The sequence below is a fragment of the Amblyomma americanum genome, chromosome 6 (genome assembly GCF_052857255.1).
Source record: "Amblyomma americanum isolate KBUSLIRL-KWMA chromosome 6, ASM5285725v1, whole genome shotgun sequence".
NCBI classification, from domain to species: Eukaryota; Metazoa; Arthropoda; class Arachnida; order Ixodida; family Ixodidae; genus Amblyomma; species Amblyomma americanum.
The window spans coordinates 57,776,484-57,803,168 of NC_135502.1; positions in this window are offsets into that span (position 1 = coordinate 57,776,484).

The window sequence follows — 26,685 nt, forward strand, 5'->3', positions numbered from 1 at the left end:
CGAGGTATGCTTCGCTGAGCAGGGCAGGACCGGTTGGTCACGTACCATTACCGACTCGAACGACTCATTTTTCTATCGGCTCATAAATCTCTTACAAAATCTTAAACGGTCATTTGGCGACTGCTACAAACGCTGTATTTCCCTATGTCAACCCAGTATGCCTCCGTGTTTACCGGTAGCTGTAGCCCCGACTGCGCCTCCTGCGGTCAACGCGCCGATAAAGGCCACGTCCTATGGGCTTGCCCCGCTGATCTGATCTTCCTAAACCAGAGCTGCCACTCAGTACTTTTGAACAGTGGGAGGCGGAGCTGCTCAGCTCGGACCTGGCTGTCCAACGCCGGTCCCTCAAACGAGCCACCGAGGCAATCACGAAGCAACGTCTTCTGATCGCCTAGCGTCGACCTCACGTTACGAACTAATAATGTTTTTCCTCCACCTCTTCTACGTAGGATATCTGGAACCACAATGCCGACTCTGAAATTCTAAATGCTGGGCTTGCATTTGATTTTGATAACTTCAGTTTCACAATATAACCTTGGTTCTAAAACAGAAGTAAAAAAGGTTGATTGGCTATATCGAATTATTATTCGTCTTTACACTGCACTTTATCACGTGAGCGATGTCAAAATTAGCGTAAAATCAGAATGTTCAGACTCAAAATATCTGCTCAAAATCGAAGGTATCTTTTACGGCTTTTAAAAGGAAAATATACATTGAATAACTTGAAACACGGGATATATCGATGATACCCTGGTTGTAGGTACCATCAATGCTTCGTTAGAAGCAATCAATCTCTACAGTAGAGAGGGAAAAGCATTGCATAGGCATCGTTTTTTTTTTATTTTAAGAGTAGGGATACTGCAAAGGTACCGTGGACAGCTAACCAGACGTCATATTTGTTGACATTCAGCGTTTTGCGTCGGGATGCGTAGCATTTGCGCCACCCCTTAAGCAAACGCTCACCTTTCCACCATTTTAAGGCTACTACTGCGCGGCGGTACCCACGATGCTTTGTCGCTGAAATCACACAATGGCGCTGTTGTCTCGTTTTTTTTTTCTCTTCCTATGTGACCAAGCCTTAGACGAGTTTCTTTTTGATCTGTATATTTGCCGCCACGAACTTCGGTCGAATAGGAACATTTTAGATTTTTTTTCCGACATACTTTTGACATACGGCAAGTCGACATGCCCTTTAGTTAGGGACCATCATATATCTACAAGTATCGGGTAAAAGCGAGCGTTTACAATTTTATGACTTTTTAAGAAAAAAAAACTATATCGGTTTTTATGCGCTGTGAAAAAGATGCGGCGAGATTTTTATGTGTATTCACATCACGTGCTGTTGTTTATGCTTTATCAATGTCTTGTGGCGCGCAGCTTTTAATGAAACTGCACTCGGTGACCTCAATCAGCCTGTTCCGTGAACAAGGTGTAAGCGCCGATATAGCTTCCAACTTTGCTGTTAGGTGTTCAGGTACAGAGTGTTAGATGTTCTGCACAGTGAATTTTTATAATGAAAGAGTAATGCCTAATAAAGATGGGTAAAAAAGCTTCGTCACTACTGTTCAAAGAATAATAATAATAATAATAATAATAATAATAATAATAATAATAATAATAATAATAATAATAATTGGTTTTTAGGGGAAAAGGAAATGGCACAGTATCTGTCTCATATATCGTTGGACACCTGAACCGCGCCGTAAGGGAAGGGATAAATGAGGGAGTGAAATAAGAAAGGAAGGAAGAGGTGCCGTAGTGGAGGGCTCCGGAATAATTTCGACCACCTGGGGATCGCACAGCACACTGGCGCCTTAGCGTTTTTCCTCCATAAAAACGCAGCCGCCGCGGTCGGGTTCGAACCCGGGAACTCCGGATCAGTAGTCGAGCGCCCTAACCACTGAGCCACCGCGGCGGGTGATTGAAAGAAATTGAAAATATGAATTGTTTATTAAAATATTATACGGAAAAGCGTCTCGTTCATTTTATCCCGGTACGATGATACATGCTTACGATTAAGTTTTAACCCGCGCTCGCCTTCTCCGTAAGATTATTTTTTAAAGAGTAAAACTATTTGCCTGAAAACGTGCATTAAAACGCAGTTGTATCTCCGCCTTTTAAAGCTGGGAGGTTAGCAGAATCAAGTAATATTCCAGAGAAGCCAAAACCAAGAAGTCTAAAGTAGCGCGGGAAGATAATTGTTTAGTGGTTTTTATACGACACATTCTTACTATAGGAAACTTCGCAAAGTTAGTTACTTTCGTTTTGCTTGTTTTCAAAACCTTTGATTTAATATATTATATGCATGCAATATAAGTCACCGCATAGTTCCGGGTGGCAGCTTCAGCTGATGAAGACGCACTTAAAAGTTGTTAATGAAGAAGAACTGAAATTTAAAAGTTTCTGCGGTTAGCTTTAGTTAAGATGATGACGATGAATTTTTATGGCGCAAGGACACCTTTGACCAAAGAGCGCCATGGAACAAAGTATTTTTCTTCTACTGAAGGTTTGGGTCAAAAACCCATTTCCCAAGCATTTCACCCTAAAGAAGCCGTGCACCAGACAGGGGAAAGCTTGTACCCATTGTATCACCGGTGGGTACCCGGCGGCAGTGGGGATCGAACCCCGCACCCCCCGCATGCGAGGATGATCTTCAAACCCCTAGGCCAACGCTGCGGTATGCTTTAGTTCTAGATGCTCGAATTACCTTGATGAGAACTGCTAGCTCAGTACTTGAAGTAGCTCGTGCGGTAAATTTCAGCTTCTGTGAAGAAATATGAAAAGCAGTTTATTCGAAATGTCCATGTCCATTGCTATTATTCCAAACAAATCAATGACGACTGAGGAAAAAAAAATTCTACAATAAGACTGAAGCCAAGACGACACGAGGAAACCAACAGAACTGTGGAGAATTAAGGCGAACGTTTCGTATTTTCTGCGTATGGCAAAACGGCAACGTTAGTTTGTAATGATGCGGTGACAACTCAAATATCGTGCATCTGACACTAAGCGCCTCAGGTATTTACTTGACCTGTAAGCAATGACCTTATTAGGCAATGCGCTACAGTGATCTGTGCATTCAAGAAAAAAAAAAGTACGTTGTACTGACTGGGTGTTCATACTCAGACTGAAGAAATACATTGCAGTAACATGCGTTGCCTGCTTCAGACTATAAAGAAGCCCCTGTTGCGTTCCATTCGCCCGCGTCAAAGCGGCGAAAAGGCCTCCAAAGCAGAGAAGAAAACAAATTATACTTTGTCTCCTCGCCGAGAGTAGATGTAATCGCGAATTGAACTGCAGGAAAGGTGTGGCGCCTTCGAGGGCGTCTGATATATAGCGGTATCCGCACCGCCGGCGTTTTCCTAAGATCAGGCGATTTCCTAAGATGGACAGCGCGCACGGCTTTCTTCGCCGCTTTTGGTGGCCTACGTGCCGCTGCGCTGGCCACTTCTTTATTTAGTGCTGGGCAGAGTGTCTGTTCCAGCTGTCGCTGTTTAACGCGCATTAGCGGTCGCTCGCTAGTCTGCGGCTTTTCGAACATTTGTATCTCAGAACGAAGGCATGAAGGAAGACGAAGTCGACAATTCCGACAGTTTCGATGCTGTGATGACCGAGTGCTTTGTAAGGCATCGGGAAAAGAAGCTTCTCTTTTTGTACCATCGAAGATTCCAGTACTTCTGTTAAAATTCGGACGGAAAGTTTTGCAATGTTTCGGATAAATGCTGTTTGCTTCGTGTTCGTCGAGGTTTCCGCATGTTGTTCGCCATAGTTTTCTGATGATGACGATGACGATGAAGAACTTTTATGACGCAAGGGCAGTTTTGGCCAAATATTGCCACGGCACAGGGTATTTTCGTCTACACGAGGTGAGGTCAAAAGAGTCATTTCCCAAGCATTTCTCCCGAGATGCGCCAAGCACCAGGCCAGGTGTACCCACTGTATCGTCGGTGGGTGCTCGGCAGCACGGGGATCGAACCCCGCACCTCCCGCATGCGAAACGAATGCTCAAACCATGAGACCATCGCTGCGGTGGCCCTAGTTTTTCGAAGATGGGAGGTGGGAGCAGTTAATGCTTAAAATGCGTGGAGGAAATATGACGTCACTCCATACATTCATACGATTCTTGAAAACCTTTCAAGGGTTACCGGAAAAATTGTTGCCCAGGTCATTCTATCCTCTCTTTACAAAGTGTCAAAATTTTGCGCCTTTTGCCGGTCCTGTGAAAGTCAAGAAAAGGGACTACACCAGCCGACACGCGAAACAATACGTCCACTGCAGAGCCTCCGCCGAATGTAAGATTTTGTTCAATTGTTTCCAAGTATATGTAGGCTATATTTTGGCTCGGCAATTGTCTACGCGAGCACTTGGTATCTTTTAGTTAATACTATGGTGCGCGCCTGGCCGCGCACAGCCTCAAACATTGATATCGCATTTTTTTTAAAAATGTGCGCTTGGACGCGCCAAAGTAAGCTAGATAGGAACATTGTTGAAGAGTGGATGATTGCAAGATTTGAAACTGGCACGGGTTTTAGTATCCTTTCTATGCACGCCATTGATATAAAGAGACGGTGCAATCTTATGATTTTCTTTGTCTATACTCCACTGCATAAAGTTCGCATGCTCATTGTTGCGCACGCAAGAAGTGCCAATCTGATCGTACTCTCTCTCCTCAATTCTCCTCCGTGTTGTCTAATAGCGGCGTTTCCCGTCTTGAGATGGTTGAGCTGTGTTTTCCTGAGCTGACAGCGCCGAAACCGTACACAGCAGGACTTCGATGCTAAACGTCAAGCTGAATAGAGTTAAGGTTTGGTTTGGTTTGGTTTATGGGGGTTTAACGTCCCAAAGCGACTCAGGCTATGAGGGACGCCGTAATGAAGGGCTCCGGAAATTTCGACCCCCAGAAAGAGAGGGACAACCGAAAGGCGGCGAGTACAGGCTCTACTCACAGCTGTTTGATCGCACAGAGCATATACATATATGTGTCCGATGCCCCATTGAACTGTTGGCTAAAGCTGGCACCTTAAAGACACCCTTTCATGCATTATTTTTGTAGCAGGCGCTCACAGGTGCGCGATGAAGAAAGGAAAATTTATAGGTGTGTTCTGGGCAAAATAATTCCCAGGTATTTCGCACTGCACCAAGCTGAAGTGACACGAGGGGCCGTAGTACTTCAGTTTTCTTCAAGCTCTGCAGCAGTTTAAATCGCGTAGCGCGACATCTTGAAATTCGTTGTAACCACGATGTCCCCCGAGCTTTTCAATTAGCCCCAACTACTAGCCGGATAATGTCAATGCAAGCTTAGAAAGACTCGTGTCGTACCTCCACGCATCGCTTTGGCTTCTGCTTCGTAGGCAGCTATCAAAGAAAAAGCCAAAAAGCAACTACACCAGTTTTTCCATCAAACAGCGACCCGCAGCCTACCTCGCCGGGATTGTCTCTCCATCGACAGGCATTCCCGACACGCCGTCAGTGAAGAAGAGGAGACGTTAACTGGGAAGCCTCCCAACATCTGCTGGGCGGGGTCGAGCTCGCCGCACCTGTTGGCGGCATGCGCCTACTTGGAGTGAAATCTCGCTGCTTCTCCCCCCCCCCCCCCTCCCCCCGGCAACGTCGCTGTTAGCGAGTGGCGCCGATGCCTGTCGCCAATGCCGCCGTCGCCGCCGAAGCGAAACGAGATTCTCTCTGAAGCTCGGTCGGTAGCCGCCGCTCCCGAACGCTTCAATTCCTGCCGGCGCTCGCTCACGGGGGTCCCCTCCGTCCCGGGGCCGCGATTGACTGCTCGACGTGCATCGACTGCCCAAGGGTCTGTCGGCAGCGCCGAGACGAATGCAAACTGCCTCTCCCCTCCCCTCGGGCGCGCTGTGGTGTTGTCGGATGCAGGGGTAAACGTTGCTTCAATAACGTGCGGGACCTCGCTGTCCTAGCTGGCAGCTATACGAGTGTGAAAGGAAAAGAAATCGCAGTGATAAGGAGCGTCTGCCGGCGGGAAAAAACAAAAAGAAAAGCCGTCAACAGAGGCTCAGATGCAAAGCAGACCCTTGCCCCCATCCTCCGTTGCACGCTTTTTTTTTCTTCTCCAACTGTCCGCCTTTTTGCGACTAACATGTCGCCCGACTTGCGAGCGAGGGTGATAGAGAAAGGGTTGAGGTGAGGGGAAGAGAAGAAAGTGGGGAGGGGTGACAGGGAGGGGCGGGGGGTTTGCGAAGGATTGTAGCGTATGAACGAGGCGATAGAAGAGAACGGCACGGCTGTGCGCAGAGGAAGAGCGCCCAGAGACGAGTTAGATTGCGCTCACAAATGCACGGAGCGTGCGCCGCGCTCGAGTCGACGGTAGAACGAGAGAAAGAGTGTGAGAAGGAGGGTTGAGACAGCGGCCGCGACGACGACGCCGGGCGCTCTCCTCCGAGACCCCCGTCGTGGCGTGCGCGCTTTAAAGAAACGAGGAGAGGAAATAGCGCTCGCTTTGGCCGTTCCGTAAACCGGTGCTTTGGATGGCTTGTCGCGGATGGAATGGAGACGCCTCGCGTGCGTGCCCCCTTCGCTGGATCGCGTGCTTCCCCGGAGCATGATGCGAACGCGTGTTTGTCTTTCTGCTTGCGATTCGGAAACCGGCTTTCTTGTACTGTCTCTTCTTTCGGAGGGGAGCAGGGTTTTGAAGCGAATCGGATCCGCATCATCGACGAATGCTTCTCGGTGCGGTTCTAAACCTAAAAACAAGAAGAGCGCTAGAATAAACAGAAGTGGCATTTTGTGGAGGAGACTGCGCGAGAACAAACGAGACAAGGGGTCCTTGAATTGGAAGCGTGAGTTGAGGTCTTTAGCCGGGGAGAGATTGCCTTTCCAGGCAAATGGGGCAGTGAGGCTGCATGTGTGCGCCTACATTTGACGCAAAATATGAACTAGAGGTTCCTGTAGAGCTCGATTTCGTTGTTAGTTAGCCTTTACGTGCTCATGCCGCATTGTGAGCTGTGAAGTAGGGCTATGGATTAATTTCGGTGGTCGTGAGTTTTTTAACGTGCACTGAATTTGCAGTGTGCTGGTGGCTGCGCATTTCACTTGCATCGAAATGCGGATTTCGCACCCGGGAACGAACCGAGTCGAGGAATTCGCGCTCAACAGCCGGGCGCCGTAGCTGATGGCACACCGTGGAGGACAGAGCTGTTTTACGGTACACCAACCAGGAGCGAACAAAACGTTTGCAACAAAGAGAGTCTCACAACAAAAGGGGTATTTTAAAACTTCGTTTCAGGCAGCGAGGTTCTTTCAGCGCTTACGCTTGTTAGCACAATAGTTAGAGACTAACTACAGTATTTATACTTAGCATTCTATCGCCTTCACTGATGGCTACGCTAAAAGCCGCCGCTCGTTCACAACAACGTCGTCAGAATCACGTGATTGACTTCTATCGTTCCCCTATCGTTTTATGTAACTCTCCTTTCTTACAACCATTCCTGAGTAGAGTAATTTTGCCAGCGGCTTCGGGATCAAAGGTACACTTCTTTATTTTGAAACAAAACTACACGGCTCCTTTGAAACAGAGCTCGCGCATTTTTGCGCGAGCGCTTCATTCTTTATAGTCTTAAATTTTGTATACCGTTCGTGTTAACAGAAATCTGCAACCTAGTTTATAGCTCTCCGTTACGGTGAGAAACGATATCTCAATATTTGCAAATATGTAAACAGTGTGAGCGTAAAAACACAGACAGGTCTCACAAGTTAAACGATTGTCCCAGCTGTTTTCTCTGCTGATGCTTTCCATTGCCTCGGGGAGTAATGCTTCTGGCAGGTGATGTGCATCTTTCGCGTTCGCAGACACCTAGATATTCAGCAGTTGCATTACAACGATTAAGCCGAGACAGTATGCGAGGCAGGACTGATTTTCTGGCTCCAATTTATCTATTTCCTAAAAACATGCAAACTTGGTAAAAAAAAAAGTGGTAGGGTTTTAACGTAGTTAACCCGAGTAGGCGTGCAAAAGCATGCTTTCATTGTTCGCCTGTTCTCTATGGCGTGTGCAAGTGCACGAAACCGCGTTTCCCGCTCTTCATCTTCACATCCTCTCTCCACTCGGCTGCAGCTGGCGCGACGCCCTCCTCCCATTGGATACAGCTGGCGCGACGCTCCTCCAAACTAACCCGAGCTTCCTCCCATTGGCTGTAGCTTGAGCGACGCTCCTCCGAACTAACCCGAGCCTACCCGAGCTACTCCGAGGCTTCACACACAATTCTTGGTTGGGAGCGCGTTGAGTAGTGCTTTCGCACTGAAAATTTAGGTCGTCATATTTTGGTTTCACCTCGAGGATTCTCGAGGAATGGGTGTTCTTCTTAACCTACTGCGATTATATAGCACGACGGGTTGCACAAGTGGCCTACTACATGAGAGAAAAGAAAACCATGTGACCTGAAGACTTTTGACATCACCCACTTCATGCACGCCAAACTAGACCAGCGATATTTTTGTCTCACTCGTCGGAGCATAATAGTGTCTGCGACAGCTTGTGGCTATGAAAGGAGACATGAGATATGGGTTTCTGCGACGTATGACCATGTTAAGCGCTTTGTGATGAGTAGCAGGTGGGTGTTCAAGTACGATAATACATGCATTAATTTCTCGCATATGTGACCAAGGTGCACGCAAAACAAAACAGCCCATTTTATGAGTGCGCTCATGCATTTGTTTCATAATTTATGATTTTCAGAACTATCAAACTCTCCGTCGTTCAACGTTACTCGAGTTTCTGCGGAAATAAACAGTCTGGGTAACGCACGTAAATGTTTCCTAAAAGACAGCATTGTAACTAATTTTAAGGCGAAATATCAGGCCGTCGGTAAGCGCACATAACTGGTTTATTTAAGGCGGAATTTTGTTGAACGTTACATTTGAAAATTTGACAACTTTGTGCAGGTCATTTAACAATTACGGCCCTTCGGAAATGCCTGAGAAGACTGTGAAATCATAAGCTTGGTTATCCAGTGAAGACGTACCTTGACTGTGTCGAACTGAAGCAAGCTCACGCACACAGCCCCTTGGTTGCGGGGCAGTTATCTTACTTTTATTGTCTACTTGCTGATCAAGCTATCACTATATCTTAGCTATTTGTTCGCTTCTTTATGTGTACCTCAATGTCTGCCTTTGTGATTGAGTTGATAGACCACTCTGCGGTGCTTTACCGTCACCAACCCCCAAGAATAAAACTATACCTGTGCACTCGAGAGATCGCTTCCTTTCACTCACTCACTCACTCACTCACTCACTCACTCACTCACTCACTCACTCACTCACTCACTCACTCACTCACTCACTCACTCACTCACTCACTCACTCACTCACTCACTCACTCACTCACTCACTCACTCACTCACTCACTCACTCACTCACTCACTCACTCACTCACTCACTCACTCACTCACTCACTCACTCACTCACTCACTCACTCACTCACTCACTCACTCACTCACTCAAAGTAACTAATGCTTTGCTTTCTTGCTTCATTCCTCGAGTAGGTGTTAACCCTTAGTCATCCACTTGTTACCTCATTCACTCACTCTTGCTTCCTTGCTCACTGCTTCACCAATTTACTCATACTCTTTGTGCAAATTTGCCTCATACAGAGTCGCTCTGTATATCTTCACCGTCGACCAGTCATCCTTCGTGGAAGGGACCTGAATTTTCAAACTATCTCGCGGCGTCCGCTGCTTGCGAGGCTATGCGCGACACGTGTAACCCTCGGCGCAGTTTAGGTGATGAATCGGGCGCGGCGAAGCAACAGCCCGCCGAGAGACACGGCGTTAACGAACGAAGGAAGTGAGAGGGGGAAGGAGAGAGAGAGAGAGAGTGAAGATGAGCAGGAGCCGTGTCTCCGCGCGCCTTGCCGAGATCGTGCGCCGCTGGACCCCTCAGCTGCGGACGAGCTCCGAAACCCCCGGCTCGCCGCAAATTTGTCACTGTCCTTGCATCGTAATCCTGACAAAGCGCCCTCGAGCGGCGCGCCTTTTGCTCCCACGCTTCCCGCTCTTCTTTCTTGTTGCTTTTTGCCAAGTCGAAAGACGCGGAACTGATCTCTCTCGAGTGCTTACACGTATCTTTTTTTCTTGCTGTCACCATTCCTCTCATCGTGTTATGGCCAGCGCCTGCCTACCCGCACTCAGCTCGCCGGGGTACTAAATGAAACTTTGAACGATGTTGGATGAGAAGTTAGACTCAAAAATACGAAAGCTGCAGGATGTAATTGGGAGCATACGCGGGAATCTTAAATTAAGCAGAGTAGCTCTTGTGTTTTCCCTACTAGTCCTCGTTCAGAATGCAGCACAAGTCTGCATTTCGAATGCGAGATTCCAAAGCTTTCGCCCAGATCTCGGTACACAGGACAGCTTGTATACATTTTCGCAATGTTGTGAAGGGTAGGCGGCTATCAAAATCCAGACCGGAATTATTGTGTTTTTTAGAATTAAGAAAATAATTTGATGCAGTCATATAAGATTATACCTTGAAGGGCCGCACCTGAATTCGAGAGAAAAGTCATGTGGTATGCAACCAGTTCTAGGTTTCCACCACGCAGCTAGGATTGCAGGCCACTGAACACTGACACTTTAAAAGCTGGTTGATGAGAAGTTAGGCTCAAACATAAGAAAGCTGCAGGATGTAATTGAGAGCATACGCGAGAAGCTTAAGTTAAGCAGAGTACAACTTTCTCTTTCTTACTAGTTCTCGTTCAGAATGCAGCACAAGTCTCCATTTCGAATGCGAGATTACAAAGCTTTCGCCCAGATCGCGGTACTCGGGACAGCTTGTATACACTTCACAATATTGTGACGGGTACGCGACTATCAAAATCCAGACCGGAATTGTTGGGTTTGTTTGAATTACGGAAATAATTTGATTCAGTCATATAGGAACTCATTCTTGAAGGGATCAAGAGGAGAAGAGCAGACAACGAAATTCATAAGATTACACCTGAAGGACCACACCGTCGATGTGCACCTGACACCCTACAACACAGTACTACGAAGGTATCCTAACAGAACAGGCGGCGTCTAAATCTCCATCATGCCTTATTTTAAAATGTGGTACCACACCTGGGATTGATAGTGTACTATGGACGACACGTCAACAGGTTTTCGAGGGACAGGTCAGCTTCCCCTTCGACCTCACTCAATAGAATCGAACGAACTCTAAAGTCCACGACCTTGCTTCTATGTGCTCATAAAAACGGGCTCATAAGCATACACGATCCCACGCCATGCGCCTAAGTGAGCCTCCAGCTTGGAGGCTGACATGTGAAGAAGGCAAAGTAATACCACATCAGTATGCAAAACACCCGCTCAGCAAGCAGCGCAGTGCTAAGGCCTTAGAAATACGTCATGCGATTTTTAGATGGAACGAAGACAGTCATCTAAACAAACAACTGACAGCGAAAGCAAACCAAATACAAAATATGTGCAGAAAATAGTAGATCTCACGGAATAACTATGCACAGAAAACCACGTGTTTACGTACGCAGCCATGATCTCTGAAGAGGACAACCAACGACCGATTTCTACGCGGTCACCTACTCGGCCACGGCAATGTACATACGACGGCAGCACGGAATTCAAGAGAAAAGAAGTCACGTGGTATGTGGCCATTTCTAGCTTTCTACCACGCAGCTACAACTGCAGGCCATCAGAGAGAGACTACTTCACGCTACAACACACGGAACACTGTCTGTCGGAGAGAACGCGCACATGCAACAAGAATAAGGGGCTTCCAAAACTTGTAAACGAAGCCCACTAATGCTTTGTGCACTAATGCTGGGACACGATAGTCACGATGTGGAAAATAGGGAAGCGCATGGGGCAACCGGTGAGAGAAAGTGCTACAAGACGAAGCAACGCCATCCGAATTCACGTTGCCCTAACACCATTTAGAGGCAAGTACACTCAAAACCTGCCATGTGCAAATAGAGAATTTTATGCCGACAAATTTACTCCGGTGCAACCGCACAAAGCGACATTACCCTTTGGAATACCCCCCCCCCCCCCCCCCTACACCCACCTTCTTTTTATTTTAGCTTATTTTATTTTACTTCAATTTATTTTGTGTTATGTATACCGTGTGGATCTGTTCCTTTAAATTGAAAGGTTTATTTTACATGCTTCAAATAGTTTTCCTTACTGACCTTCAGTAATAAACCAGTATTTGTCATTAAATGTGATAAAAATAAATGAGTAAATCGTTAAATAGATAAATTAACGAAGAACTAACTAAGAAACTTAAGTGAAAATGCACTTTCAAGCAATTTGGCATTTTAGCTTTGTTCCTTGAAACGTTTGAAATTCAAAAAGCCCTTCAAACCGGATCCCGAAAAGAATATCAACACCCACGATAAAATTCTAACATGACCAGTTATGCACTCTGTGTAGCTGGTGAGAAATTTATTACGTATCTCCCCATTTCGCCTTTTGTCTTCTTTCAGCGCCTCTTAATCTAAACCAAATGTTCCTAGCTCTCCTCTTTAAGAGTAACTGGACACCACCCGAGAGCAAAGCTTAAGATACCACGGACGGCCGTTCGCTGATGTAATTGGGTTCCAGAGTAATGAAACGGGAAGCGTACCGTGCTCTTTGTCATATTTGGGGTGCCTTTTCGCGCCCTTCGAAGCCCCCCAGTGTAAGTACAGTTGCCGAAACACTTCGGAGCAAGCACCTACATAGAAAAGTATTGGTACGGCGATCGAAATAAGGCACCCCTTGCTAGACACACGACACGTTTGGCGGCCGCTACCACTAATTACCCCATTCATCAAGAAACGTGGAAACCTCGCGAGGCGAGGGCGCGAAAATTTGCAAGCCCGGCAGTGAACGCTTCATTTGCCGGCGGATTTCGCCGGCGCCCCGAACATTCGTCACATCAGATTCGATCCGAGCTGCGTTTCACCATCGAGCGCTCGTTTCAAACTCTGCCGCGGGCCGCTCTTGCCAACTTTTCCGTGCTTGTAGAGCTGTTGTTTCTGTTTTGGTTTCCTCGGAAAATAAAAGGAGGAACCCGGAAATCTTGGAATGACGTATGAGTCGAAAAAGCTGGAGTGTGGCAGAGAAAATTCCAGGATTTTTTTTCTCTCTTATAGCTCTGAGGAATGCTCGGGCTGTTTGATATCGCGCGCGCAGGTGGCACCCGGAGCTGTGGGCTGTGGAACTGTGTGTGAGAGGCGAAATATTGAATAAAACAAAACGTTGCTCGTCAGACAGTGGTCTTTTTTTATAGTTTCAGCTACTTTAGGACCCTTCAATGCGGCTAATAACAAGTGCGTAATAGAAAAAAGAAATATTCAAATCATAGGCAGAGTCAGGAGGAAGGAAAGAACCCCTCTGTGACGGGATTCTTTGCCGTCCATTCTGAGGTATTGAATGGCGCAGGGAAATCTCGCCAGATGATTAATGTGGCTTCTGTGCAACGGAAGTCGACTGGCAGTTACATTACCAGCTGGAATGAGGTGAGGTGCCGGTGCCTTAGACCGGCCCTAACGTTTCGATGAGAAGACTTGTCTTCGCAGCGAGCAAAAGTGTGCCATGAGGAATGCAAAACAACGCGTGACAGGTAGTACGGGGCGAGGAACCACCCCTCTTCTTTTCTTTTCCCAAGTGTCCATCTTCCTTTGCAACCGGTCAGGTTAGGGTGTACCGCGTGGATATGTGCAGAATAATAGAGCGTTTTGCCTCCGGTCGGTTGAAATACGTTACTCAGTGAAACACCAACTCCCTTAACGCAGTTGCATCTTGCATTAAACCACTCTCTACTGTCGGCGTTGGTTGAACGGCTCAGGGGTGTGTGAGAAGAATCAGTGAGAAGTCTAAGAAACTGTTACTTCGGAGTACAGCCGCATAAGCATAGGCACAGCCGTGCGCTTACAAGCTCTATATGTTTCTCATTGTTGTGCAAGGAAGTCGACTGGGGTTAATTCAACTCTGTAATTTCAAGGCATTGAAACATCGGAAAAGATCTATAAATATCCGTGATTTTATCGCTAATGGTCACTCCACTGCAGAAATATGAACTGGGAAACTGGGAGATCCGGAGTTCCCGGGTTCGAACCCGACCGCGGCGGCTGCGTTTTTATGGAGGAAAAACGCTAAGGCGCCCGTGTGCTGTGCGATGTCAGTGCACGTTAAAGATCCCCAGGTGGTCGAAATTATTCCGGAGCCCTCCATTACGGACCTATTCGTTCCTATCTTCTTTCACTTCCTCCTTTATCCCTTCCCTTACGGCGCGGTTCAGGTGTCCAACGATATATGAGACAGATACTGCGCCATTTCCATTCCACCAAAAACCAATTATTATTATTAAACTGGGAGATCTACTACGAAAATGACGACTACGTCCTGATGAAATTTAGCGAAAACTGATGATTTATGAACGCTTAAGGACCATAAGTCTGGTCGTGAATAAGCACGTACACACAGTAAATCAAGAGGAAAATTATAGGTTGCTACATAACCTTCCATTGCAGCATTACGGGCGTGAAGTCCTCGTGGTTTGCCATTAGGGCCATGTTTTTCATGAATTTATCGTTTAGCAAGGCTAGTGCATCTCTAGCAGCGACCATTTAAAACTTTGTGCAATAAATATCTTGGAAATGAAAGTTTCTGTGAGTATGGTAGCGATTCATGCAGTTCTGTGAGCAGAAAAAAAAATTACCGGCATTTCTGCGCTCTGTATCGTAGGTGGTACGCCGGGCATTACAGGTTTGAAGGAGTAATTACTCATCATCAGTGTCTGTTCGAGCGCAGCCATACGGATATGAAGGAAAGCTATACAACTTTCACAGAAACGTCGTGGTTGAACAAAAAGGAAAATTCCTCAAGGTCCGGGGAGTTTTCGTACCCCCTTATTTTCTCTACCGTGGGGGTTTCCCCCCAGAACATTTTACTTCAGGGTTCACCTCCTTAATGTATTTCCCCCATTTTGCACTCTGTCACTATCAGCTGCGCATAGGCGTATTTGTGGACTGATATGCACGCATCCCATTAAACTTAATTCGACAAGTTAACTCGATGCCCTTCACGCCTCAAAAATGAGAATAAAAGCAGCATTAAGCAGACCCTCCTCAGGTAACTCGAAGCTGAAAGAACAGGTGCAGTGAGCTTTTTGTGGGACTGAAGGGTTTCGCGTGGTGTTTTCACACCATTAGCCTGATTATTTAAAGCTGCTTCTGTGTGCGCTTGTCGAGAAGTTCGCTGATTGATTGGCAACTGTCTTATGTCTTCCTTTGAATTGTTTGTTTTAATCCCGGGAAGCCTTCAACGCTTTTGCTGCCATGTTTATACAGAGGTCTAGTGCACAGAAAAATTAGCTCAAGAATGGGTTTATTCGCGTTTTTATATAACTTATAATGATTTCAAGTACAAATAACTGCTATTAGATATCAGCCTTTCGCAAAATCGTCTGAAAATCAAGAAACAAAATGGACGTACTGCAGACCCTTTCTGTTTTAGCGACAATCAGCGTTGGGAAGGACGCCTTACTGGAGGCAAACCTTGCACCTCCGTCTACTTAATTTGCGCTGCTCAACAAACTAAGCAGACAGATGCGCAACCGCCCCTTCCACGCACACAGTGAACAAGCTCAGCAAACCCGCGCCGAGCACTGCCGACACGTTGGTACAAGCTCGCGTCGGGGGCAGCTTTCATTAACGGCTCCTTCCTCCCCCGGGAAAGCCACGGGCGTCAAGCACCTAACGTGGCTGTCAGGATTACACGGTGTTTCCAACTTGTAGTAGGCCCTACCGCAGCGGCGCCAAGTTTTCGCACGCGGTCGCCTAAAGTTATGAGGACCCATACACACACATAGCTTGCGCCGGCGTTCACACGTCGTAGCCAGCGGCTGCAAACCACTGCAAGATTTAGAGGCTGGTTTACATAGCTGAGAACGGGAGAGGAGGATGAAGAGGTGGAAGAGGGGTGCCTGCTGCCAAGCAGGTAGGAATAATAACTCGGGCGCTAAGCGCGCGGTGGTCGCCCCCCCCCCCCCCCCCCCTTCTCTTGCAGCCAGCGAGACGGGCCGCTTTTAATAAGCCCGGAGACGTATGGCCCGAGCCTTTTAATACGCGTCCACGTAATTAGTTGGATCGAGACGGAGGGCAAGAGAAAACGCGAGAGCGGCGCAACGCGAAACCCAAACGAGCGACCGGCTTTCTGCTTGGGCGCCGGATCCCGACTTGTGTCGGCTGGTTTATCCGCCGCCGCCACCGCGATGAATTAAGAGCGGTAATCAAGTGGGCACGTGGTGTCGTCCAAAGGAACACGGCTGTAATGGTTTTGCGGTTCAGCGGCGGGAAGCACGTGTTACCTATAGTTTTCCAACAGTGGAACAAGATCAGCCGAATCGGAAGGGAGGTACGATACTCCCGAAGAATTATGCCAGAACCTACCTCTTTGGTCGAGCTGGTGGTCCTACTCTTCGTGGTTGAACCGGATGGAGAACTGGAACTGTTGGAGTTTGTTTTTTCTTATGAAAAAGTGAGAACACAGCAAAGAGAATACACAAACAAGAGCTGTCATCCTTTTTCTTTCGTGTCGCTGTTTGCCACGCTCGCGTTCGGTCAGATGTACGCGCTGTTGAAAGGGCCTGTTACGATTGCTCATGACAAATGCACTTGAGCTCATGCTATACCGACGCATTCCAGTAGTGCGGCATGACACGCAACAACATGACGTCAGGAATTTTCACCAAGAAGGAGAGTGAGAACGAGGTGGCTGCAAAGGCATCCTCGCTGACGTCACATGTGCAGCCGATGAAATCATTACAATTAGATTTAAGTCAACCGTAGAGATTTGGCGTGCAGAGGCAAACCCCGGGGCAACCAAATGACGCTGAGCACGACCGAAAAAACTTTACGCAATCGATGACACGCTGCAAGAGATTAAGATAAACTTATCCCGACAATCATCTAGACATACGCGTGGACACAAACTTCACTTAACCTAACCTAACCATCGAAAATAATAAAGTGCAAAGCACCGTCTATGTATAGTAAGGACAAAACGTAACCGACCACATGCTTCCGCTGTAAGGGACACTGAGGTAAAATACCTATTGGAATGCATCGATGGGGCACCGCTCTCTAATTACAAAGAGACCACTCATACCGAAAACGAAGCTTTTTTAAGGCAGGAAAGACATTACAAACGGAATGCAGGTGTCAAACACGCCCCGGACAATTTCGCAAAGAAAAAATGCATTAGTCGACACCGACTTAGTCGCGGATACCGGAGGCTACGCTACACCACGATTCAGTTCAAAACGATGGCAACCCGTTCTCCTCAGTGTCCCTTTAATGTGGCACTGGAGTGAGAACGACGGCATGCGCGCGCTCTGACTCCAAAGTGCTCCGTTACAGGTCCACCACGCCTGAAGAGACATAGGGAGGGGGGGGGGGGGGCAGCATTCTTCAGCGCCTTCGATCTGGGCTCTTGCTCACTCCTAATGCTGTAAACAGTGGCACCTGATGTCTAACCGATACTGTGACCAACCTGCGCAAAGGGTCGCCTGGTCAATGTGCAAGAGCAGACAAGAACCTGTCTATGGTGTGCACCCTCTGTTGAGATGCTCTGCTGCACGAAACATTCGCGGCCGGCACAGTCTCCAAAAGCATTTCTTTCGGCTATTTTTTGGATGGCCCAAGTCGTACTTGTTTCTTCCATCACGGAGTCTAGGCTGTAATCGCATATGTACGAGTGGGAGACCGCCGACCGAGGACCGGTGATCTGTATTGAACGAAAAGGTTCGTGTCAACGCGTTTCACTGGTGGTTCGCTTTATGTATGACGGCAGAGGAAGAAAGAGAGATCGAGGACGAGGGAAGGCAGGGCGGTTAAACAGAATTGTGTTCGTGTTGGCTACCCGGGGGGTGGGGGGGGGAGGAGGAAAGAGGAAATGTAAAAGTAACTAGCAATATAGAGGTACAGGGCAAGAAACACGGGCATCAGGTAAGGACGTGCGTGCTGAAAAGTCAGAGTCTATCACCTTGCACGTCTCTCTCAGAAATCAAAACAGCACTTTGCACAATACGTGTGACAGTGAGTGGCGTCTACGTGTACAAGCTACGGCATGTAATCATCCCGGGAAGTTATAGCCGAGCTTCCTAGTCACAGCTTATATATGCCTTCACGTGGGCCCTATCCAGGGCGTTACATATACCGAGCCCGATACATGTCCTGGAGACCAACGTTCCGTGTCAGAATTTTTCCGAAATGGCAACGCAGGCAGTCACTCACCAGAAACCCCCGTGGGTAGCCTTGGAATAAGCGTCACCTGTAGGCCACGAGCATGCAGCCAGCCTTCCGGGATTAAGACGCATATTGAAAGACTGAAGGAAAGGGAGAAAGGCAGAAATAAGGAGCACAGAGAGGAGGGGGAGGGGGCAGCGAAAGCGCAGCGACTGCGTAATTGTGCTTATTTAATATCGCACGCTGCTCTGGCCTCGCGCGCCGCACGTTCGCTCGTGACCGGACCTGCGGTGGCTTTTTCCCCGCGAGAAGACGACAGACGCGGCCATTTTCTGCCGGGCGCGTAATTAATATTCCGGGCACGTTTCTTCACCTCGGGCTGAGGCACGAGACGAAATGAAGCCACCCGCCCCTGCCTGCTCAGGCCAGGCAGGGAACAGAGCCCCCCTTGTGGGGGCGGCACGAGACGTGGCCCTGGCCGGCCGCCGGCTTCATTACGCGCGCTCTCTGCGGCGGCCGTTCACGGCGCGCGCGCGCTTTTCTCTTCTTGCGGGGGCTGCAGGGAAAAGGGGAGAGCCCTGCCGCGGCTTCATTTCGGTCTTCCAGATCGGAGAATCGCAGCGACGCCCGGCGACACATCCGCGTAATGCGAAGCGGTGCTTCCGAGAAAACGTATCAGGGGCGCAGTGGGATGTAACACGTTTTCCCCTGTCTCCTTACTCTCCTCAAGGCTGTGGGGGAAGGAGGGGGGGGGGGGTGATCGAGCTGGCCGAGCCTTATTTTGGGGTCGTTCTGTCAGTCTTGCGCCGTGTTTCTTCGCGCTGTAGCCGCGCATGCAGTTTTGCTGAGGCGGCTGTCTTGAATATGATGCTACTCAGGGGGGGAAGGGGGGGGGGGGGTATGCAGCGAAAGTTGGTGGAAAACAAACCGAAAGTTAACTTCCGAACAAAATTAATTGCTCTGCAGTTTGAGTACTAGACTTATTGTAATAGAATAACCGGAAAATAATTACACATTGACTAGATTGTTATTTGTTGTGTCTGGGATAGGGAACCCCAGAACAAAATTATTTTCTCTGCCATTTGAATACTAGTCACCTTGTAATAGAAGTATCGAAAAAAATTACCATGAGAGGGTAAAAAACTGGGAGGTGTTGAGAAAGCATCCGTGTGAAAACTAGAAAGCATAGCCATGGGTTGCACAGCGAATGCATGCTTGCAGATGAGGAGAAAAAAAAAACATTCAGAGAGAGTTTCAGGTAGGCAGACAGAGTGTGTCCTTGGTTAGTTCTTTCGTGATTACAAGACGCATTGAGAATAATTTAGCGTAAAAGTTAAAGCACAATACCTGGAAACCTTTGAGTTCCTGATCATATACTTATGTAAAGTACCTTAGGGCATGAGCTATTATGACTGGCCCCGAACATTAAGCGGCAAAGCACAGCAGTTGGTTGCAAAATTATGCGAAAGATTCAAGATGTGCTCTGCATTGTGGCGAAAGAGCAACAGAACTTTATGATAAGTTTAGGTCGACATAGGGCCAGTATGTCATGGAAGATACGGATCACGAGAGAGCAAGTAGGAGGATAACAAGAATGGGATATGTGTTAATTTGGCAGGCACTCCGAAGTTCTGAACAATATCGTTACCGATTTTGCTCAAAAGTTATGCACATAGCCAATGTATTCTGTCAGTAACCTTGGAGGCTGACGAAACAGCTTGAAGTCCATGGGAGTAGAGAGGGCAGGTAAATGGTTTCTTGATATACACAAAGTCAACATGGGAGGGGAAAGCCCCAGGGTGCTTGCCAACATTACACCTTCGGGGTCGGGAGAGGTGAAAAATGGGGCAGGCGTAAGATTGAGAGGAAGAAAGATAGCAGAGAATATAAAGAAGCTAAGGGGCTTTCATTTCATTCTAACTGAAATCAGGATAAAGAAGTGGACTTGGGCATAATACGTAGAGCAAAAATGCAATGGACTCTTAGGGTGACAGAGTGGTTACGATTTGAAGGAATATGGAGCTGAGTGCAGCAGAGAATCGGGGGAGAGACGCGGTGGGGATGAGTTTACTGTGGTGGGTTATCGATGGAAATGGTGATAAGCGGTGGATGAAAATTTTGTTCCTTAGAAAACTGTATTCGGCAGGTGGTGAGGATGGCGATATGAAACGAGCATTTTCTCCGATTTCAATGTAACGTCAAGGCTGAAGACAAATTTAGAGACAGGAGAACCCTTCCTTCACCTACATGTAATGTTTCGTAGAGCTGTATATGATTGCATAAATTTCTTTCTATAAGGTTTCGAAAGGCGAACGTCGATAGCGAAATTGGATCTCACCGTGGTTGGCCTGCCTGCTTGACACGTCAGGCATTGTAGATTTGGCCGCAAAAGTTTTAAAGGAGCAGGCGTACGGGCAAAAAGTTATTTAGGCGCCCTCACACAGTTAAACGCCCACAGTTTTAGGAGGAATGCATGCTCCATACACTGCTAACAAGCCGATTCGGTCACAATGTAGTGCTGACATCGATTTTTGTCCGAGAACAAGGAGCCTGTATGCTTTTGGTGTCGAGAGTACAAGCCATATTGCAGCACTGGTGCAAGTACGGTGCAGAACGTGAATATGGTACATGACGTATGTTGTGCATGAGACTAGTCTTCTTGTGTGTTGCTCAACATTCAAAACAGGTTATTGTAGCGCATGTTCACAGCAAGTCGGATAACAATGTTTTGCTTATTTCTGGCTTTTTTAATTATCTTCTCCTTCGAATTCTTGGGTATCACGCGGTGGTGTAGGAAATGTAACGTTGGCTCTCTGAGTGAGTGATTTACGTTCGCAGTCCTTTCTTTTACAAACAACGCGCATAAGTTGAATGAAGACGAAGAAGTTACTGACATCAGGTTAATTTAAAGAAAAATATAGTGGATTGGCGACATAGCTATCTCCGGGACTAAGATCAAAAATCAGCAAACGAGAAAACAGAGGCAGCAGTAGACGATATGATCAGGAGTTGTGGTAAATTTAGCGCCAACACGCAAGGAGGACCAATGACAGCGACCGCAAGAATACAAACGTGATACATTGCAAAACAGCAGCAAACAACACGTGGCTAACCTAACCTTTTAAGAAGTGCCTCTAAAATGATAGCTTTGAATCTGAAGCTCTCATTTTCGTGAAACGCAAGTTTTTTAAATTTTTATTCTTGGTTATGTGTAGATTCGAATTCTTAGTCATGTTTATCGGTTTCTGTGGTGTGCTCAAGTAATTATCTCGCTGTTGCGCTCCCTGAAGAGCAGGGTGCTCTGGACTCAATTTGAGGCAGTGCCCTTATTCTCTTCTTTACTGAGATGGACACGAAAGGAGAGCTTGGTTGGTGAGCATTAGGTATGTTGTGGCGTAGAATATTTGTAACGATGCCTCCCCGTCTGGCGAGATGAAAACGTCTAAGATTACGTCGGAAAAAAGAAAACTGCGTGGAATATCTCAAAAGCGATTTAAATGCATAAAATTTGTTGAGCAGTAGTACAGGCCATGTTGGCAGCAACGGAGAGTAGCAAACCAGGCTTCCATATGTTTGCACCAAGATTACGAGTAAGAAAGAAGGCTTGCCGGCGAAGAATATATATATATATATATATATATATATATATATATATATATATATATATATATATATATATATATATATATATATATATATATATATATATATAGTGATAAAAAATAAAACTGATGTATGTAAAAATAGGCATGAAGTTCCCTCAAATTAATAATCATTGCAACAGAGAGCAGAAACAACACGAACCATGCTGCGTAACGTGAGTGACTGACTTGCTGCCTAGTGGGAAAGGACTACCTTCATCTTCAGTTCAGAAGAAACCGAGTTTGGAGAACACTTCCTTGAATGGAAGCAAGCGACTACTACCGTTTGCTGGAGCTAGAAAAAAAACATAAAAGAAGCAAAACATTTTTGTGACGAAACACGTCAGCTTTTAAATATTAGTAGGGTTTTTCGCATTAATGGCAGTTTTAAGCTTGTCAACAACAAAAAAAAAACAGCTGTACAGCTGATTACTTGTTTTGCATTTTGCGTCACGTTCTTGCACATAGCAGCTAGATGAGTTTGTAAACTAAGGAAGAACAGCAGGCCTAAAGCTGGTGAAGATCGGTATCACAAAAATTCGCAACATTGTTGAGAATTTTCCGCTTAGTGAACACGCAATACTGAGATGGTTGGCGTTGAACATACTCTCCAACGCTCGCGTGGCATAATCGTGCTTCGCTAATATCTTGCGCCCGGAGGCTACGGTTCCTGGCTCAGTAATCTAATTTTCTCATCACTTGCTCACGCTTCAGCATCATCTCGCCCTTGAAGAGTTCGCTGCACTTCACAGCCTCGCAACTCCGGATATTTATGTAGTCGTCGCTTACGCTCGCTTCTGAGGCGGCGTTCGCCATGTTCATCAAACTATTGTTTCGGATGGCCTATCACAAACTATTGTTTCGGATGGCCTATCTTACCTGCCGTGGTAGCCAGCGACTGAGTCAAGGCGTGCTCACTGACCATACGTAAGATTACGGGCCACGAGCTGCAAAGCACAAACACTGAGCAACTCTCCACACGGCCCAAAAATGCTGGTGTCTTAAAAGAGCACAGCTGCCGTTTTCACCCGACTAGGAGGCCACGCCCGATATCCCACTGACAGCTACAGATGTGAAAACTGAACAGTTTGTATACGAGTTCTTGGCGTAGGAACAGAAAGAGAAGTGGACTGGCAAGAGAAGCCCACACATGCCGTCTTTGTACATGCATGGTGTGAAACAAATAGCCCGGTGTCCTTTTCCAAAAATAATTTGTCAAAGAATAAAAGATCGTGAGACGAAATACACAGAACAATTTTCCAGAAGCGTAGCATGCACTACGAATAGACATAGGCGCCCTCCAATGCACGCACGCACGCACGCACGCACAAGCTAAAATGAATGGAGGAAGACTCAAGCTACGTCGCGTGATGTACTGCTTCGATTTAACGGACAAGAAAAAAAGGCACCCCTTGTTCTTGTTTCGCGTGGCGAACATGGTCACACCATGCACCCAGGCCGAGTCTTACAGGTTCCTTTTCTCGAAAATAAAAGTGGAAATTTTGAAGTTTTCGTGGGGGACAAAAACGCACGACTATTTCCAGAAACGAAAGAATGTCATGCAGTGAACCTCTTTCTTTGCACAGAACCTTTGTTGCTACCAACTTAGGTTACCTGAACGTACGAGTGGGCCTTTATGTTCCTGGAAATTTCGAGATCTTTTGGCTCTTTGTCATTAGCATCACTATGATCTTCATACTGCTTTGCATGCACTGCTTCTTTCGCTGCATTCCAGTGCTCAGACTGCCCACACATACGTATGGAACCGTTAAATTGAGCATAGAGTCATTGGTACATGACTGCGAACGCTGATAACAGCGTAATTATTTGGTCTTTGACTCAAAAGCGAATTGAAAACCACGCCCAGCTTCTAATTTCTTTGTTTTCTCCTCCACGGAGGAGTTGCTTCTACGTACTGGAATTTTCTGCTGTCCGTACACCGCGGGCTAATAATTTATTTTCATCTTCCATGCAATGTCTTTTTTCATGCTTGAAAAGTACAACTTTCGTTAAACGCGTTGAACTTCAGTTTGCCGATTAGCAACAATAACGAGAAAAAACAATGAAACAAATGGAAATTTTGCCTCTCTCTTCATATTGGGCAAAACGCAACCATATAACGAGTGTTCAACATTAGGATTTACAGATTTATTAAAATTGCTCACTGGGTGGTGCTTCAAATCCACCTCTGCACATAAGTTATTGAGCCAGTGGTAGTGACTTGACCAATTGATGCCGTCCACTCGAAACTCCACCCTAGTGTGACGCACCTGTTGCGTCGGACATTTTTTTACTTCGATAGCCGAAGTGAAAGGAAAACAGTTATCAGTTTCACCGGTCGCTCTGCACCGTTGGGAGATGAAACGGCGCGCCACGGAGGTAGGAGTTGGCAGAAGCTCCGCGGCGATGCTCACTGCCTTGCATGCGCAATTACGCAGATAGAGATGAAAATTTAGACGCGAATATTTTGGAACACACGCGTCCTAGAGGGGTTCTACAAAATGAAACTGCGTTGAAATAGGATTGCCGCTTAGATTCGAATACAGACATGTCCGCATACTAGAGCCACTAAATAGTCGATTAATTGATTTTAGTAAATTAGATACCTGACGGTAACAATTATTACCTTATTTTGTGTTCTTGTAGCTGCGTAACTTATAATAAAAGGTAGATTTCACGCACCACATTGTGCCAAATTTAAAACAAATCTGTGAAGCTTAATCTTTAACACCGCGTATAACCCCTCCAGCTGAACATTCATGCACAGATTTATACCTTTTTTTTTAGCGCAGTACACCACGCTGGACGCGCTGACCAAGTACTACACCAGGGTGGCCAAATCCAGCACTCGTGAGGAAGTGAGCTGTAGGTTTTGGTCACCGAGATCAGAGTGCACCACAGGCCTGGATTTGCAACCGGGCCTGGGGTGAAGAGAGACAGCTGGTGGAATGCAACGCCGTGAGAAATTAACGACATTGAGACTCGTCCTTTGCGCTGCGTGTTTTCTTGCTTGTTTCTTGCGTCTTTGCATTTCGTCAGCCATGTTAACAGAGATGCCAGGGAACCGTACGTCTGGAAAGGAAAAAAAAAAGAAATATTAATTTGCGGCTAGCCAGTGCCTTTTACTGGTTACCCAGTGATGCGATGGTCCAGTTTTTGTGCCTTGTGAGCTTACGAAGAAAGCCGTAACATTTCCAACCTTGAATGTTTGTCCACCCGATTCTCGAAACCTTTCAGCTTTTCCACGTGAAGTGAGATGGGTCGAGACAAACGACAATGTTTTTTTTGCATATTTGTAGTGACAGCAACGTACACGATCTGCTTCGCAGACCCTCCTTTCTAGACCGCAGGCTGTCTTTGCAGCACTGCTTCCGGACAACGTTTTTGTAGCTGGTTAAAAAAAAAATTACCGGATGATGAGATATCTGTTACGAAAATTCCGCGAAATCCATTGCGTTTGCATTGAGGCACGTTGCTGGGCGAGTTTGGGACTTAACATGAAAGAGCACAGCCAAAATAAGCGGGACTGATAAAGAGCTGACACACTCGAGCGCTGGGAACCCTCGATGATTACTTTGTGGCTTTTATTTTAATGAATGCATTTATCCTAAGCCGACGCTTCACATAAGCGACAATTTTTCTGGAGAGTGAAGGTGGGCGAGGGTGAGTGGGCAGCCCTCTAGCTAGGGTGATGGAGTGGGGAGGTGGCTTGTGAATAGTGCTTCGGGGCTTTCCCATAGTGCAATGGGCTTTCCCATTGAGTCTTTGAAGTCGATTCCGCCGTCGTTTTGTTCGGTGACCTTGGATGGACCTCATCGACGCTACGGCAAATGGTGGGCTCCATAAAACGGCTCACGCCGTAAAAGACGGTACACCTCGTTCCGCTTGGTTGGTGGGTTGATGGTGGGTGGCGGTTCTGGAGGGTACAGTTAGGCGGATGAGACAGTGAGTGGTGCTTCCAGAGCGTGAAGGCTTCATTCTCCGTGGTTAGAGACAGATAGATGCCAGCTTTTTCGCATTGTGAAACTGACACTGCTTACGCGGTGATAACTAAATAGGCGATTTCACGCTTTCTGCATTGCTCCCAGGAGCTTCATATTGCTCAAAATATCTCTCCAGTGTAGCGTAGAGGGGGGACAGCTTTGCCCTTTCCGATTACCGCTCTCCCCCCTCGTACAAACACACTGCACAAGAATAAAGTAGCTATATTGCATGCTACATTCCGTAATACGGAGGCAGCAAGGCCAAAGCCTAAGGAGAGCCACAGTGAATTCAAATTCACCCTTTGTCTCGCACCGTTGTTCGGAGATTGAGCAAGAAAGAAAAAGAAAAGGGTAAGAGTACACACCGTCGCCGAGGTAGTCTGTTCACGTCCAATACATTTCGCCTTCATTTTCGTCTCGGGCTCCCCTTTTGGCACGGTGCAGCTGGCTACCCTTGCTATCCCCCTATTCTCAGAGCTTTCTTTCTTGCGTTTTCTTTCGGCCGCAGTGACCGAGCTTGGAGCTTCGCCATTGTTTCTGTCTTTCTGCCTTTGAGAGCAGGACTTTGCCCGCAAACGCGTGCAAGCTTCAATCGATTGGAACCATTCGCTAAATTTGATCGCTTTTTGGCCTGTTTCTCTGAATTTGGGGAGAAACAGGAAGACTATAAGGGTCAGACATTCCCTGTGATTGTGTTCTGAACAGGCATTACCATTTAGGATCGTATTTCATTATGAACTTTAAATATTGGTTGAACGGTTGATGCGATTACACGAGCATTATCTTCTTCTTCTTAGAGTCTTTGATAATTGCACCCACACGTAAGCTATTCACTTTGGCTTGTTGATTGCAACGTTCG